The sequence below is a fragment of the Pleurodeles waltl genome, chromosome 2_1 (assembly GCF_031143425.1).
Source record: "Pleurodeles waltl isolate 20211129_DDA chromosome 2_1, aPleWal1.hap1.20221129, whole genome shotgun sequence".
NCBI classification, from domain to species: Eukaryota; Metazoa; Chordata; class Amphibia; order Caudata; family Salamandridae; genus Pleurodeles; species Pleurodeles waltl.
The window spans coordinates 11,298,009-11,311,193 of record NC_090438.1 but is presented as its reverse complement, the minus strand read 5'-3'; positions in this window follow the sequence as shown (position 1 = coordinate 11,311,193).

The following is a 13,185-nucleotide window of genomic DNA, read 5'->3' as shown; positions in this document are numbered from 1 at the left end:
ATGCCCCCTTTGTAAACATAATGGCAGGGATGATGTATGTGAAATTCTGGCAATGTTGTGCCATACATAGATTGGCCTACTTTGTATTCACAATCCAGTTACACATGTTACGCTGGCAGTGTCTTGACATATCATACATGACACAATGCTGGGACACAGATGTTGCCATGGACCCTGAAATGTATGACTTCTTGATGGTTGTGCATGACTCACCTAATATCTGACTTGCATTGGTAAAATTGTAGGATATGTGAACCCCATGTCTATACTGGCACAGTGACACTTCATTCTGGTTGCATGCATCCTGTCCACAAGCATTGCATGCAGCACGCCAACACATCTGCTACTGTCATTCAAGTGCATTGAACAGTAAATAGTTTGCCAATGGGAGACTCACCAACAGGGCCACCGATCACCACGTCAAGATGGTCCAGAAGGTGCTACTCCCTGGCCACCAGATCAGCCCAGCGATGCTTGAGCTGGTGGTCGTTGCGGCTGCTGTGGTATACCCTCTTCAGGTGTTGGAGCACCTTGCCCCACCGCAGCCGTCTCGCCTCCGTCCGGTAGCCCTGTATCATATGGCCACCTATCTCCAACATTATTAGGAGGTAGTGGGCTATCAGCCACATGAAGCCTCCAAGCTCATCCTCCCCCAGTCTGGTCTGCCTCCCCCTACCAGACATTGCACTGGGGTACAGGTTGAAAATTAGACACAAAGTAGTAATAAACAGAAGTAAGTAAAGGAAACTTAAAACCCAAAAAATAACAATCCCAATTAACCCACATACACAATTAACCCAGACAGACACCCAGGTACAAGATAGACAGCACAGGTACAAGTAAAAATACAAAAAACACACAAATTCTCAGACACTGGGACACATAACAATCGAATACAACAGAAAACACAACAGGAGGGACACCACAAGATACAAAACAGAGCAATAGGACACCACCAACTCCAAGACACAACCACACAGTCAAAAGAGGCACAGACTGTAAAGAGAAAGTGAAAGTACACCCACTGTACCATGCCTGTAAACAGGATATCCTATTACATCACTTACTTTCCCCTTGTGTCACATTTTCTGTAATGCGTGTATTTGTTTGACCCATCTGATATTTGCGTGAGTATTTCTGACACATAACTGACATGCATCTTTTTATTCTGACGCATTACCTTTATGCATTGATTTAACAGTAAATCAACAATAAATCAGCATTGAGATGAGTGCGAAGGTGAAAATCACGCTAAGGCTCCATGGGGCATATACTTTTGCGTTTGCGGATGTTTTTGACACCTTTGCGTCATTTTTTTTTACTCTATTCCTGATTGTGTGATTTTGTTCATTGTTAATGAATGCATCCTGCATCAACATACAAGTTGAATGGGCTGGGCTGCAGTATGGCATTTTGTGTATGGCCACATGTGGTAGTCCATGAAACAGTGTGATTTGGGTGTGATTGGTCTGTTACACAAATGTGTGTGCATGCAAATGTATACACATCATGCATATGTATGTATGTGTGACAACAGTGTATCCACATGTGTATGCAGTATTATGCAAGAGTCATGCTATGTGATTGTGAACTGTGTTCACTTATGTGCTGTGTGTAGTTGTCGTACAGAACATCACATTTCAGATGACATACACAGCTCAGGCATTGTTGATGATGGCTGATCAATGCAATCTGGCAAATGTGACTTGAGTATGTGGTTGGCTTCTGTGTAGACTACACATATGTCTGACATGTGTACATATTTGGAACATACTGTGATTGACACACTCTGTCTGCATTCCAACCTTATAATGTATTGAACACAACACAATAGACAGATGAAATCATTACATTTTGCATACTAATAATATTTTTATGGTAGACCTGCAGCCCTAGCTGCATATGTTCTCATCCATTATTATGTGCATTCCACAGACGTGTCCGTCCAAAGTGTGAGGTCATGTGTACCCAGTTACAGGATTGTGTTCCATGGCAGTTGCAGAAGTGATTTCATTGGATGTACTGCACAAGAACTATTTCTCCCATTGCTTGTCAGACCTGGGCTAATCATGTTGCCCATTGTCACCAATTATGTCCCCCCTTGTCACACATGCTCCATGCAGCCATTGCAACTCTTACACTGAGTTGTGCTGGTGGTGTGTTCAAACATTACAGTCTCACCATATTTTGAAATCCACTGCCTCATGTGTAGGCCACTTGTACACCTCCTATTTGGACATGTTGTAGTTGTGTGGGATGAGCTATTGTTGTACAAGTTGGCAACATGGATGTAATGAATATGTTGTGGTATATAGACTGTGTCCTTCAGTTGTCACATTCAAGTGATGAGGGTAATTGTGATGTGTGTGATGGTAGCAGTTCACTCTTATGCTTCACATTTGATGTTACTACAGTACTCTTCAGGTTAGTGTTTGTGACATGCTCCCTGAGGTTAGACTCACAATCCTGAGGTATATGTTTTTAAGACTGAAGACACCAAAGCCAGATTGTGTGAATAAGTGAGGTGTTTATTGAATAAATCTACAGGGTGAGTTAAGTGATTATTCAGTGAAGAAGTTTTCAACAGTGTCCAGTCTGCAGCGAATCCCAGCAGTGGTGTTGTGCTGGCCCCCCTCATTTACTTCTCCACCATCCTCCTCCTCTTCCTGAGGCAGGTCATCAACCTGATCATATAAGGGGACGTTCATCCACACACATATGTTGTGCAGGATGGCACATGTTAAGATTATCTTGCACACGATGTGTGGGGCATATAGGAGGCTGCCTCCTGTGATGTCCAGGCACCTGAATCTGGACTTCAGGATGCCAAATGTCCTCTCCACAATAGTCTGTGTCCTATAATGTCCCTCATTATATGCACGCTCTGCTGCTGTGCGCAGCTTCGGAAAGGGGTTCATTATCCATGGCTGTATGCCATAACCCTGATCTGCTGCAAAAGATTAAAGGAGTAAGTTGCTGTTAGGGCTTGCAACAGGTATTTCATGCAGTATGGCAGTTGATATTCAGAGCTGGTTGTGGCTCATATGTATTTGTGGTATGGTGTGAGTTCCTATTCTTGTGTAATGTTTTCTCAGCACTAGGTTGTTGGACATGACAATCTTGTGTTTGGCTCAAAGACCTAGAACATATGATTTGGATTCCACACTGATGGTCATTATGTATGTACCATGCGTTGTGTAGTGCACCTTTGTATCAGTGTGCTATCACTAGCGGGGACATGACACATCCTCACAACACAATGGGGTCAGATGTGATGGCAACATGGTTGCACCACAGACATGTGTCATTGCAGACGATGTATGACACTTAGGGGGTGATTCCAAGTTTGGCTGGCTGCGGGCGCCGCCAGCCAAACGGGAACCGCCAGAATACCGCTGCGCGGTCAGAAGACTGCCGCGGTTATTCTGAGTTTCCCGCTGGGCGGGTGGGCGAATGCCAGAAGGCCGCCCGCCCACCCAGCGGGAAACCCCTTCCCACGAGGAAGCCGGCTCCGAATGGAGCCGGCAGAGTGGGAAGGGTGCGACGGGTGCAGTTGCACCCGTCTCGATTTTCAGTGTCTGCTATGCAGACACTGAAAATCTTAGTGGGGCCCTGTTAGGGGGCCCCTGCAGTGCCCATGCCATTGGCATGGGCACTGCAGGGGCCCCCAAGGGCCCCACGACACCCGTTACCGCCAGCCAGGTTCTGGCGGTCAAAACCGCCAGAACCAGGCTGGCGGTAAGGGGGTCGGAATCTCCATGGCGGTGCTGCCTACAGCGCTGCCATGGAGGATTCCCCAGGGCAGCAGAAAACCGGCGGGACACCGCTGGTTTTCCGTTTCTGACCGCAGCTGTACCGCCACGGTCAGAATGCCCATGGGAGCACCGACAGCCTGTTGGCGGTGTTCCCGCGGTCATTGGCCCTGGCGGTCCATGACCGCCAGGGCCAGAATGACCCCCTTAGTGTGTTTGAAATTGGTAAGGGAGAATGCACAACATGTCTCCAAAATTGGCTGCACTATCCTGCAACAGTTCAACTATGCAAGAAGGCCCCATGTCCCCTGCACCAGTTGCTCATGTGCAGCCGTGCAACGACCCTACCTACCCTGCAGCAAGGTACTTGGCTAGCTGCCTTGTAGAGGTGGATCTATCTGTGCAGGATGGGTCACCGCCCCCTGTACATATGCATTTTTGATGGCGTATTGGCTCTTTCTGTGTGTGCAGCAGTATGTAGCATGCATTGGTGCCACACTCATCTGAGTTCATAGCAGTCTACTTCCTTTTTGAAACCTGCATACAGCACCCCTGGGGTGGTGTTTGTTGTTGGCACTGCCTCAGGTTTTAGGTCACAGCTACATGTGAGTCAGAATCATCATGGTATGTATCTTGTGGTGACAGACCTGCAGCGATTAACATTGCACACCCCTTCCACTCTACATATAGCATGGGAGGGTGGTCAATTTACAATGTGACTTCAAGTCATTATGAAATGGTCATCTGCCAAGTTGTAGATACAGTGCAGGCCATGACAATGAACTGTGGGCTATTACGTAGGTCCCTTGGTGTTCCAGAGTGGCAGCTAATGTTTGTGGCAGCAATGAGGTGTCCAAGGGTGTGCATCCCATTTTGTCACAGGATGATCAACATACCTACTAGTGTCTCTCATATCTTCCAAAACATTAATGCGCATTTATACTGTCGACACATGCCCAGTGCAGGCTATGGGATGGAGCTCAGCTACTTAGCAAATGTGTCCCTTGGCACTGTGCATGTGAGGTCAGTGATGTCCTGTTTTGTCCTACTGGGTCCCACTATGACATCCATGATCTGCAGTGTCTGACAGTGACTCTGCCCCCTGTTAGGCCATTTATTGTATCTGGTACAGACATGAAGGTGTTGTGAGTCAGTGAGTGTTGCATGTGAGGTTGCACATGGTATGTGATGGGCATTGATCTGATATTCCTATGTGTGTGAGCCAATGCGTCAGGGAGATGTCTCATGACACTAGAGATTAGTTAGGTATGTGTTGATGAGATGCAGTTGATACAGGCGCAAGTTGTATGGTGTTTGATATTTGTTCTGGCAATGATTTGCACGGCATGACTTGAGATATCTGTGCTTATTTGGAAGTTACATGAAATGGGCATGGTGTATGCCATTAACATGTCTGTGCTAATCTTTGTTTTGTGTAGTGTGTGTGATGTGTATGTGGGTGTATGTATTAGTGTTGTGCACTGATTGTGCTGTACTCAGCATGGTGCATATGTGTTATGTGTTATCACCTGCACATGGCCATGTTTTACTGTAGTGGTGTATGTCTTGTGTGTCCGACAGGGTTGGTGTGTTGTGTGTACATTGCTCGATTTGTTGACTTACCCACAAGTAGGCCATTTCCAAATTGTCCATCCTGGAATTGTTCACTGATCCTGCTGTGCCGGAATATCTAGACATCGTGGACACTCCCAGGATACTTGGCCAAAATATTTATGAATAGTCCCCAGTGGTCAACTATGCCCTGCACATTAATGCGATGCTATTCCGATTTAAGTGCTCTTTTTCTGCAGGTGGTATGAGTAGGAAATGGGTGCAGTCAATTGCACAAAGTACATGCGGAAAGCCATGGATTTGATGGAACCCCTGTTTGTTATCCTGCTTCTTTTGCTGAGTTGCGGACGCTGATGTGGCGGGGTATCAGGGAGATGTTAGCATCTAACACCGTTGGCAGAAATGCAGAGAAAGACGGCTGTGAGACACCAGCAACCAGTGCACCCGTTATTTGGAAGGAACCACTTGCCTGCATGTGCAGGACAGTGAGCAGCTTTGGCAATGGTGGTATGTTCTGTGGGGTCTGCAGGCTGGCTGCAGTTTATGGCTTAATGTGGTGCAGCAGGTGTAGTAAGGCTTGCCAGTTCAGTCTGTAGTTCTTAATAATGTCCATGTCCTGAGGCCAAGGAGGGTTGTCCTGGTTCTGAAGACCCTCTCTTGCCTTCTGCGTTGCCTTCGTGGGCCACGTTGTTGTGGTGGTGAGTGCAGGAGTTGTTGCTGTCCTCTACGCAGTCTAGCAAGCTGGATCATGATCACATCTATCTTCTCCTGTGGGTTGTAATGTTGCTTCTGTATGTTCTCCTTAAGTAGTGGTGTGTTTGCCTCATTTTAACACATGCCCTGACCCAGGTGTTGGATTTTGATGCAAATTGGTGTTAATATAATTTTTTGGTCTGCACTTCCACCCGTGCGTCATTTTTGTCTGGGTAGATAAATACGGCGCTAGGGTGTTTGAGTCATTGTTTGGACGGGAACGCCTACCCTGCATCTCATTGGCGCAAGGCGGTTTCATGCATCCGAAAATGACTTTAAAACCAATATTTTGATGCTAGACGTGTCTAACGTCAAAATATAAATATGGCGTTGGGTTTGAGCTGAATTAGTGTAAAAAAATGATGCTAGTTAAGCTCAAACAGAGTATAAATATACCCCTTAGGATGTAAAACAAATGTAGCTATTTGCAAGGCCAGGCAAGAGGTGAAGTGCACCGCCAAGTGTGACTTTGTAAACAAATGTACCACAGTGCAGCAGCTTGGAGGCATATCATGGGTGGAACATGGACATGAAACGGTTTGTAAACCTGAGATTGGGTGAAATTGTTAACCCTCCCAGAAGATGGCATAATGCAGAGAAAAATATTTTTTTCTCCTTGTTGTTTCCTCTTTCAATGTGTGCTGCAACCTGCAGCAGACATTGAAAGAGGAAAATGCCTTGAGAGATTGTTTTGTGCAGGACAATGAAGGTAACTCTTTCAGTGGGACTGACCTGGTCCCTGTAGCTGGCCCATGCTCCATCAGCCAGAACTTGTGACTTTCACCCAGTCTTGCACGACCAGAAGACCACGAGTTGTGTTTTGTGCTTTATTTTCACTTAAATCTTTACTTCAGTTCTACCTATTGGAGTTTTGACATTTTGGTGTCAAATAATTTATTAAGAAGTTCTCTATTTTTCTAAATTGGTATGGGAGTTTTCTTGTGTTTTTCACTTTATTACTGCTATTGTACAGCACAATTACTTTACACAGGGCCTCTAGGTTAAGTTGTTTCTTGAGCAGGGTTTTACTCCCTCAAGCAGTATCCCAGTTGCTTACACTGTGACTGCATCAGCCCTCAGAGGGGTCAAGGAACCAAAACCAGCCCTGGCAGTTAGTACAAAACCAGCTTCACGTTACACTGCTTGAGTGAGTATAGCAAGTAGGCCTCACCTACTCCAGTGACAAGGTTAAACATCTGAATAGACAGGCGAAAATACGGAGACACAAACATATTGTAAGCAAAATAGCAACAAAATAAGAAAATATAAACTGTTCATAACTCTACATCTAAATACCTTGAACATTTATATATAGTCAATATTGACTTCCTATGGTGGTCTATGCTTACCTATATATACTCACCCTCTCGGTATTGTGATAGGTGCACCACAGCCATGATATTTTTGTTAGGGGCAAGATCCAGCCCTGTGGGTGTTTTTTTTAAACACATGTACAGACCCATAGATATTTCAGCATATTTCTATCCTTTTGGCAAAAAAAGTATAAAATGTACAGGGTGTTTCAAAACCAAACTATTGAGATATTGCCGTTCTTAACGCTCCACCACTTTACCCAGGAACAACATTAATTAAAGCAAGAAGTGATGTAGGTTCTCTGGACAAAACTGTGTACCAGGATAGAAAAATCTTAACTCAAAGAAAGTAAACATTTGTGTCACAGGAGAGGTAAGGCATGCCTTAAGGTGAGCCTGTGTGTCGCTTACTGCCTATTGTAGAGTATTCATTCCTGTGCCCTTAGCCTCTTTTCCTTGAGACTATTTATATATGTGCAGGCTTTGTTTGTAGTTCTTAAAGTGTTTTACATAAAACCCAGCTAAACAATTAGATTAGGATGGTAAATACACCGTCCTTAATGTATATATAGTTCTGGGTAATATTTATAGTTATTTACCCTGTATTTGTAGTAGTAGATTATGACTGTATATAGAAGAACTCCCTTAAATAATGTGTATACAGTTCTGTGTAATTGTTTTTATCATCCAGGGTGTCCTATATTTACAGTAGTAGATAATGATTTTATATAGAACTATTATTTACCTGGTTTTGCATATTTAGAGTTGTAGATTATGATCTTATTTAGAACCCCTTAGATGTGCATTTGGTTGTGTGTGATACACTTGGTATCCTTGGTGTGGTCTCCCCAAACTTTTTGCCTCTGCTTCCCTTGTTGTTGCTGTGTGCTGGATTTGTTTTTGCTGTTTTTGTTACTCTGGGCACTTTCTCTTATAGTATTATTATAATTATTTCCCTAGCTTTCACCTCTTCTCATTTCAAATAATTTTATTTTTATTTTTGACTGTGCCTGTCTGCCTTTTTTGTACTTATTTTTGTTCTATCTAAGCTTTGTTAAATTCTTGTTATCCCTGCATTTATCTTTTTTTCATGCTTCTGTACCTGACTCCCTCCTGTCTGTCATAGCTTTCTGCTCCTTTGATACTAAGCTTAGCTTCCCCCTTCTCCCCTTATATATCTTGCGGACTGGTACTTTAATATTAAGAGGACAGATTTATAGTACAGGTACTCTAATGACAAGATTACAAGCTCAAGTCGGCGTTTTTACATGTTTGTGCAGGTGTTATTTGCCCTGCTCATGCCCATTGCATTTGCCAACCAGGACCTCACAATTGGTTCTACTGGATTGACCAAAGTCTTCCACCCCTTTATTATTCTTCAGTAACTTAGCTCTGCCCCTCCATTATGATATGTTTGCAGTTGATTTGTCTACCTGGCTTTTCTAACAACCGACAAAATTCCTACAGTGAACGATACAAGAAGATAGAACTGTAGTAAACTATTGCTGTTGTATTTTGTTGGGATTTAAATGTGTAATATTTTTTCCTGCCACACCGACCACAAGTGCAGTAGTCAGATGGGGAGAACCAGTGTTAACAGGCACTGGCATTGGTAAGTCATGCTGCTCTTGCTCACTGTAAGGGCCCCTGGTTTAGCAGCTACACCAGGGGTTGAGCTCTTAATGGCTTTTCTGCAAAGCAGCAGACAAAAGTTCAAAATGAGTGTACGCTAAAAATGATGGCATGATGGAAAAGCAAACAGGAGATGGACAGCTAAAAAAAAAGAATGGGTGAAATGGTATTTGAGTGAAGGGATGTGTGGGTGAAAAGAAAGCATGTATAGGGGAGTGATAGGAGATGCCTGGGTGGGTGAAAGGATGGATGGAAGGGGGTGAAAGGATGCCGCAGTACGTGTAGGGTGGATGGATAAAAGCCTATGCTCGGGTGAGGAATGGGTGGATGGTAATGAACAATGTGTGGGTAAGGGGATGGATAGGTGAAAGCAGGGTGTCTGAAAGGGTTGATACTAGATAGGGGCGTCTATGGATGGCTGGATTGGAATGGTAAAAGACTGGAAGAACGAGTGTAAAGCTCAAATTGGGTGTATCAAATGGTGATTAGAACAAACAAATGAAAAGATGAATGTATAATTGCTTGGATCAAGAAATAAGGGAGCTCTTCTGGAGAGGGACGTGTCTGTTCATCTATTTCGCTTGGTTTTTCATGGTTATCAAAGCTTGGTTCAAAGTAGGAGTATTTTATTTTTCTGTCTTCTCTCTTAACTCACTGTAGTTAAAGCAAGGCAGATATGTATGTCATACCTCCCTCCCATTAGTCCCCAATGCTACTATACATAACTGCAGCGTGATTCAACTCGGCAGTGCAATAGTGGTGGTGACTGCATATTGGGTTTCAGTGGTTGTGGTGCCTGTGGGTGTGGTTACTGGGGTGGATGTCTGAGGGTCTGCTGGGGTGGTGTCTGCAAGTAGGATAGGTGTGGTGGTGGAAGGGGTTTCAGGGCAGGTTGTCACTCTTGATATCTCTGCAGGTGGATGTTATTTGTGTGCATGCCTGTGGTGTGGCTTGTGGTGCTTGTGTTAGTGTGTGTCTCTCTTGTCTGTTGAGGTGGATGATTGCATATCTGTCTGTGTGCTTTGGCTGGGTCGCAGAAGGGGTAATTTTGACTGGGAAGAGGAAGGCTGAGGGGGAGCAGGGGACAAGGGGTGATTGGCTGTCATTAGTGTGGAGGCCAGAGCCTGAAAAGATCTCTGTATGGTAGCCATCGCACTGTGAATGCCCCCCAGGAAAACATTGCTCTGTTGGATCTGGCTTGCCAGTCCCTGGACAGCATTCTCAATAGTGGACTGACCCACAGAGATTGACCTCAGGAGGTCAATTGCCTCCTCACTAAGGACAGCAGGGCTAACAGGGCCTGGGGCAGAGGTGCATGGGGCAAAGGAGACGCCCACCCTCTTGGGTGAGCGGACACAGCCAACTTGGGGAAGGCAATTGAAGGCAGTGATAGAACTGGGGTGGTGGACAGAGATGGTACTGGGGGGTCCCCTGTGGGTCTGCCACCACTAGGGAGTGGCCACTGGAGAAGGATTCTGAAGATGAAGTGTAAGATCCGGTCTTGCCCATGGCAATGCACTCACCCTCCAGGCCCCTGGGTCCCTCACTGTCTGCGGTGTCTTGACCAGAGTTCCATGGCCAGAAGCTTCCCCACTCCTCTGTTCCCCCTCTCCTTCACCTGTTGGTGCTGATGCTGAAAACAGATAGTAAAGTAGGGTCAGGACATACAAGTAAGAACACTTCCATGATAATTGTCAACACCAGGACAGTGCGCGCTCTACGGGTAGCATAATGCAAAAAGACAAACCTTATGCATTGTAACAATTCATGCAATATGTATTGATGAAGTATATTAACCTTTCGCATTGCAGATATTTATCTAGAAATGTCATTAGTGCTGTTTGTAATGTATTGTCCATTTTCAAGGCTTGCTGCAGGCTTACAGGGTGTGGTTAGGGTGTGGTCCCTATTCTACGCCTTTCTAGAATCCTTTCCTGCAGCCTGGCTGGGTGTGGCATGTGGGCGGGACTTGGGTCTTTTTAAGGGACCCTGCCCAACTCCACGTGCTCAGTATTCAGAGGTCCCGGAGCAGAGCAGCAGCATTTTCCTGAGCTCCTGTTCGGGAGGCCTTCCTTGGCATTTCCAGGCCCTGTCCTCATTACCTTGGTGATCCTCAAGCAGGGCGGAAAGGCAGAGGTCGGGGTAGGCCCCCGACTCCGTTTCCAGAGACATTTGAGTTTTGGTCTTTTGATTGAATCGAGTGTGCAATGGTTTCTTGTCATTTGAATCTTGATGGTTGAATCAGCAGCAGTGTGTGCAATTCATTCTTGCCAATTAACCCTTGCAGTTAAGATCGGCAGAGTGCGCGATTCATTCTTGGCATTTAAACCTTGCATTTCAGATCAGCAAAGTGCGCGTTTGTTTCTTGACATTAGAACCTTGATGGTTGAATCGGCAGCATTGTGCACAATTCATTCTTGGCATTTAACCCTTGCATTTCAGATCAGCAGAATGCGCGATCGTTTCTTGGCATTAGAACCTTGATGGTTGAATCGGCAGCAGTGTGCGTGATTCATTCTTGGCATTTAACCCTTGCAGTTCAGATCGGCAGAGTGGGCGATACTTTCTTGACATTTAAATGTTGGTGGTTGAATCAGCAGCAGTATGCGCGATTCATTCTTGGCAATTAAACCTGGCAGTTCGGATCGGCAGAGTGTGCGATCAGTTCAAGTATTGGAATCTTAATGCACAGTTTGATAATAAGGTGCATAATAATTTCTGGGCAATTGAATCCTGAAAACTCAAATCAAAATAGAGTGTGACTTTACAGTAACATTTATCAGTCCATCGCAGTTAATTCTTTGTGAACTAATGTGTTTGTTGATTCTTGTTATGACGTAGTTGCTAATTCAAGAACTAATTTGAAAGAGCTTAATGTCTGAGCATAAGATGTTATTCTGAAAACGCTCTTATGAAAATCTGTGTAATCCTTCTTTTATTTCCAGGTATCCAGAACTAAAATGGTTGTGTCATTGAAGAGTTCTTGATCTCTCATACTATCAGAGTTTAGATAATTAAAACCAAGTTCATGAAGATTAATGTGAATAATCTTGTTAATGGGTTATTAACTCTTGTTTCCACAGGTCTCCTTTCCTGCAGTTCCAAACCTAAAACACTATCCCCCACTTGGCCATTCTTTAACTCTATGCTATGATAGCCAGTTGAGTTTGGAGCTGTCGAGAGGTGGACCTATTGACAACAGGTGCAAACCCCGAGGATCCGGTCTCCCTGACAATAATGCAGATGTACACAACATATCCTCAGAACAAATGACCCCCGCAGGAAGTGCCCAAAAATGCCTACATCATGCAACAACACAAAACATGGGTATCGGTTTTATTAGGGAAACACCATCAGAGTTACCTATTTGAAAATCACATTAGCACAGATTACCTAGAACAACCACACTAACTAAACCACACCTGGTTGTTCTATCTACCTAAAATTGGTTTCATATACTGCAAATAAACAAAAGAAGTAGTGGACATGCAATGGATTCCTATTGTCAAGGTAGCTAAAGATTGACACAGGCCCAATGCCTTCCTCACTAAGACCTTGCCCTGAAATCTTTTATCAAACCATTACATAGATTCTCACGCAAAGGCAGGCAGCCCAAGTATAAGCACATGTTTACATCTCATACACAATACTGTGTCACAATGGAAAAGTAGCTCAAGTGCACAGGCATTCAGCATGCATTAGGGCAATTGTGGTGTGACATTACACATGTACATAGCTCACTTTCCTAGTGAAATAACCCTGCAACAGCTGACAAAAGTTCATCTCTGCAAATCATGTAACGTGTATCTTTGGACACAAATGCATCACAGAAAGCTGTGACACATCAGTGAGCAACATGCAGGTGAGATGCCTTGCCCATTTCTGCATCAAACACTAACATAGACATATGCTATGATACATAATAGTGGACAGTGTGCTAGAACCTACCCACCTTTCTACTGTAACATTAGGGATGATCTACCTTTGTGCGAAGTTATACCCACCTGGGAAGTAACAGCTGATCATAGTAAGACAATACAAATTCAAATGTGAGCCATGCTGTGGTATAGGACTGAAGGGAATCCATGGTATATACCAGGGTTCAGAGCCCAAATGAATGTGCACATATATTGGCAATACATGACACAAGTACACCAATGTGG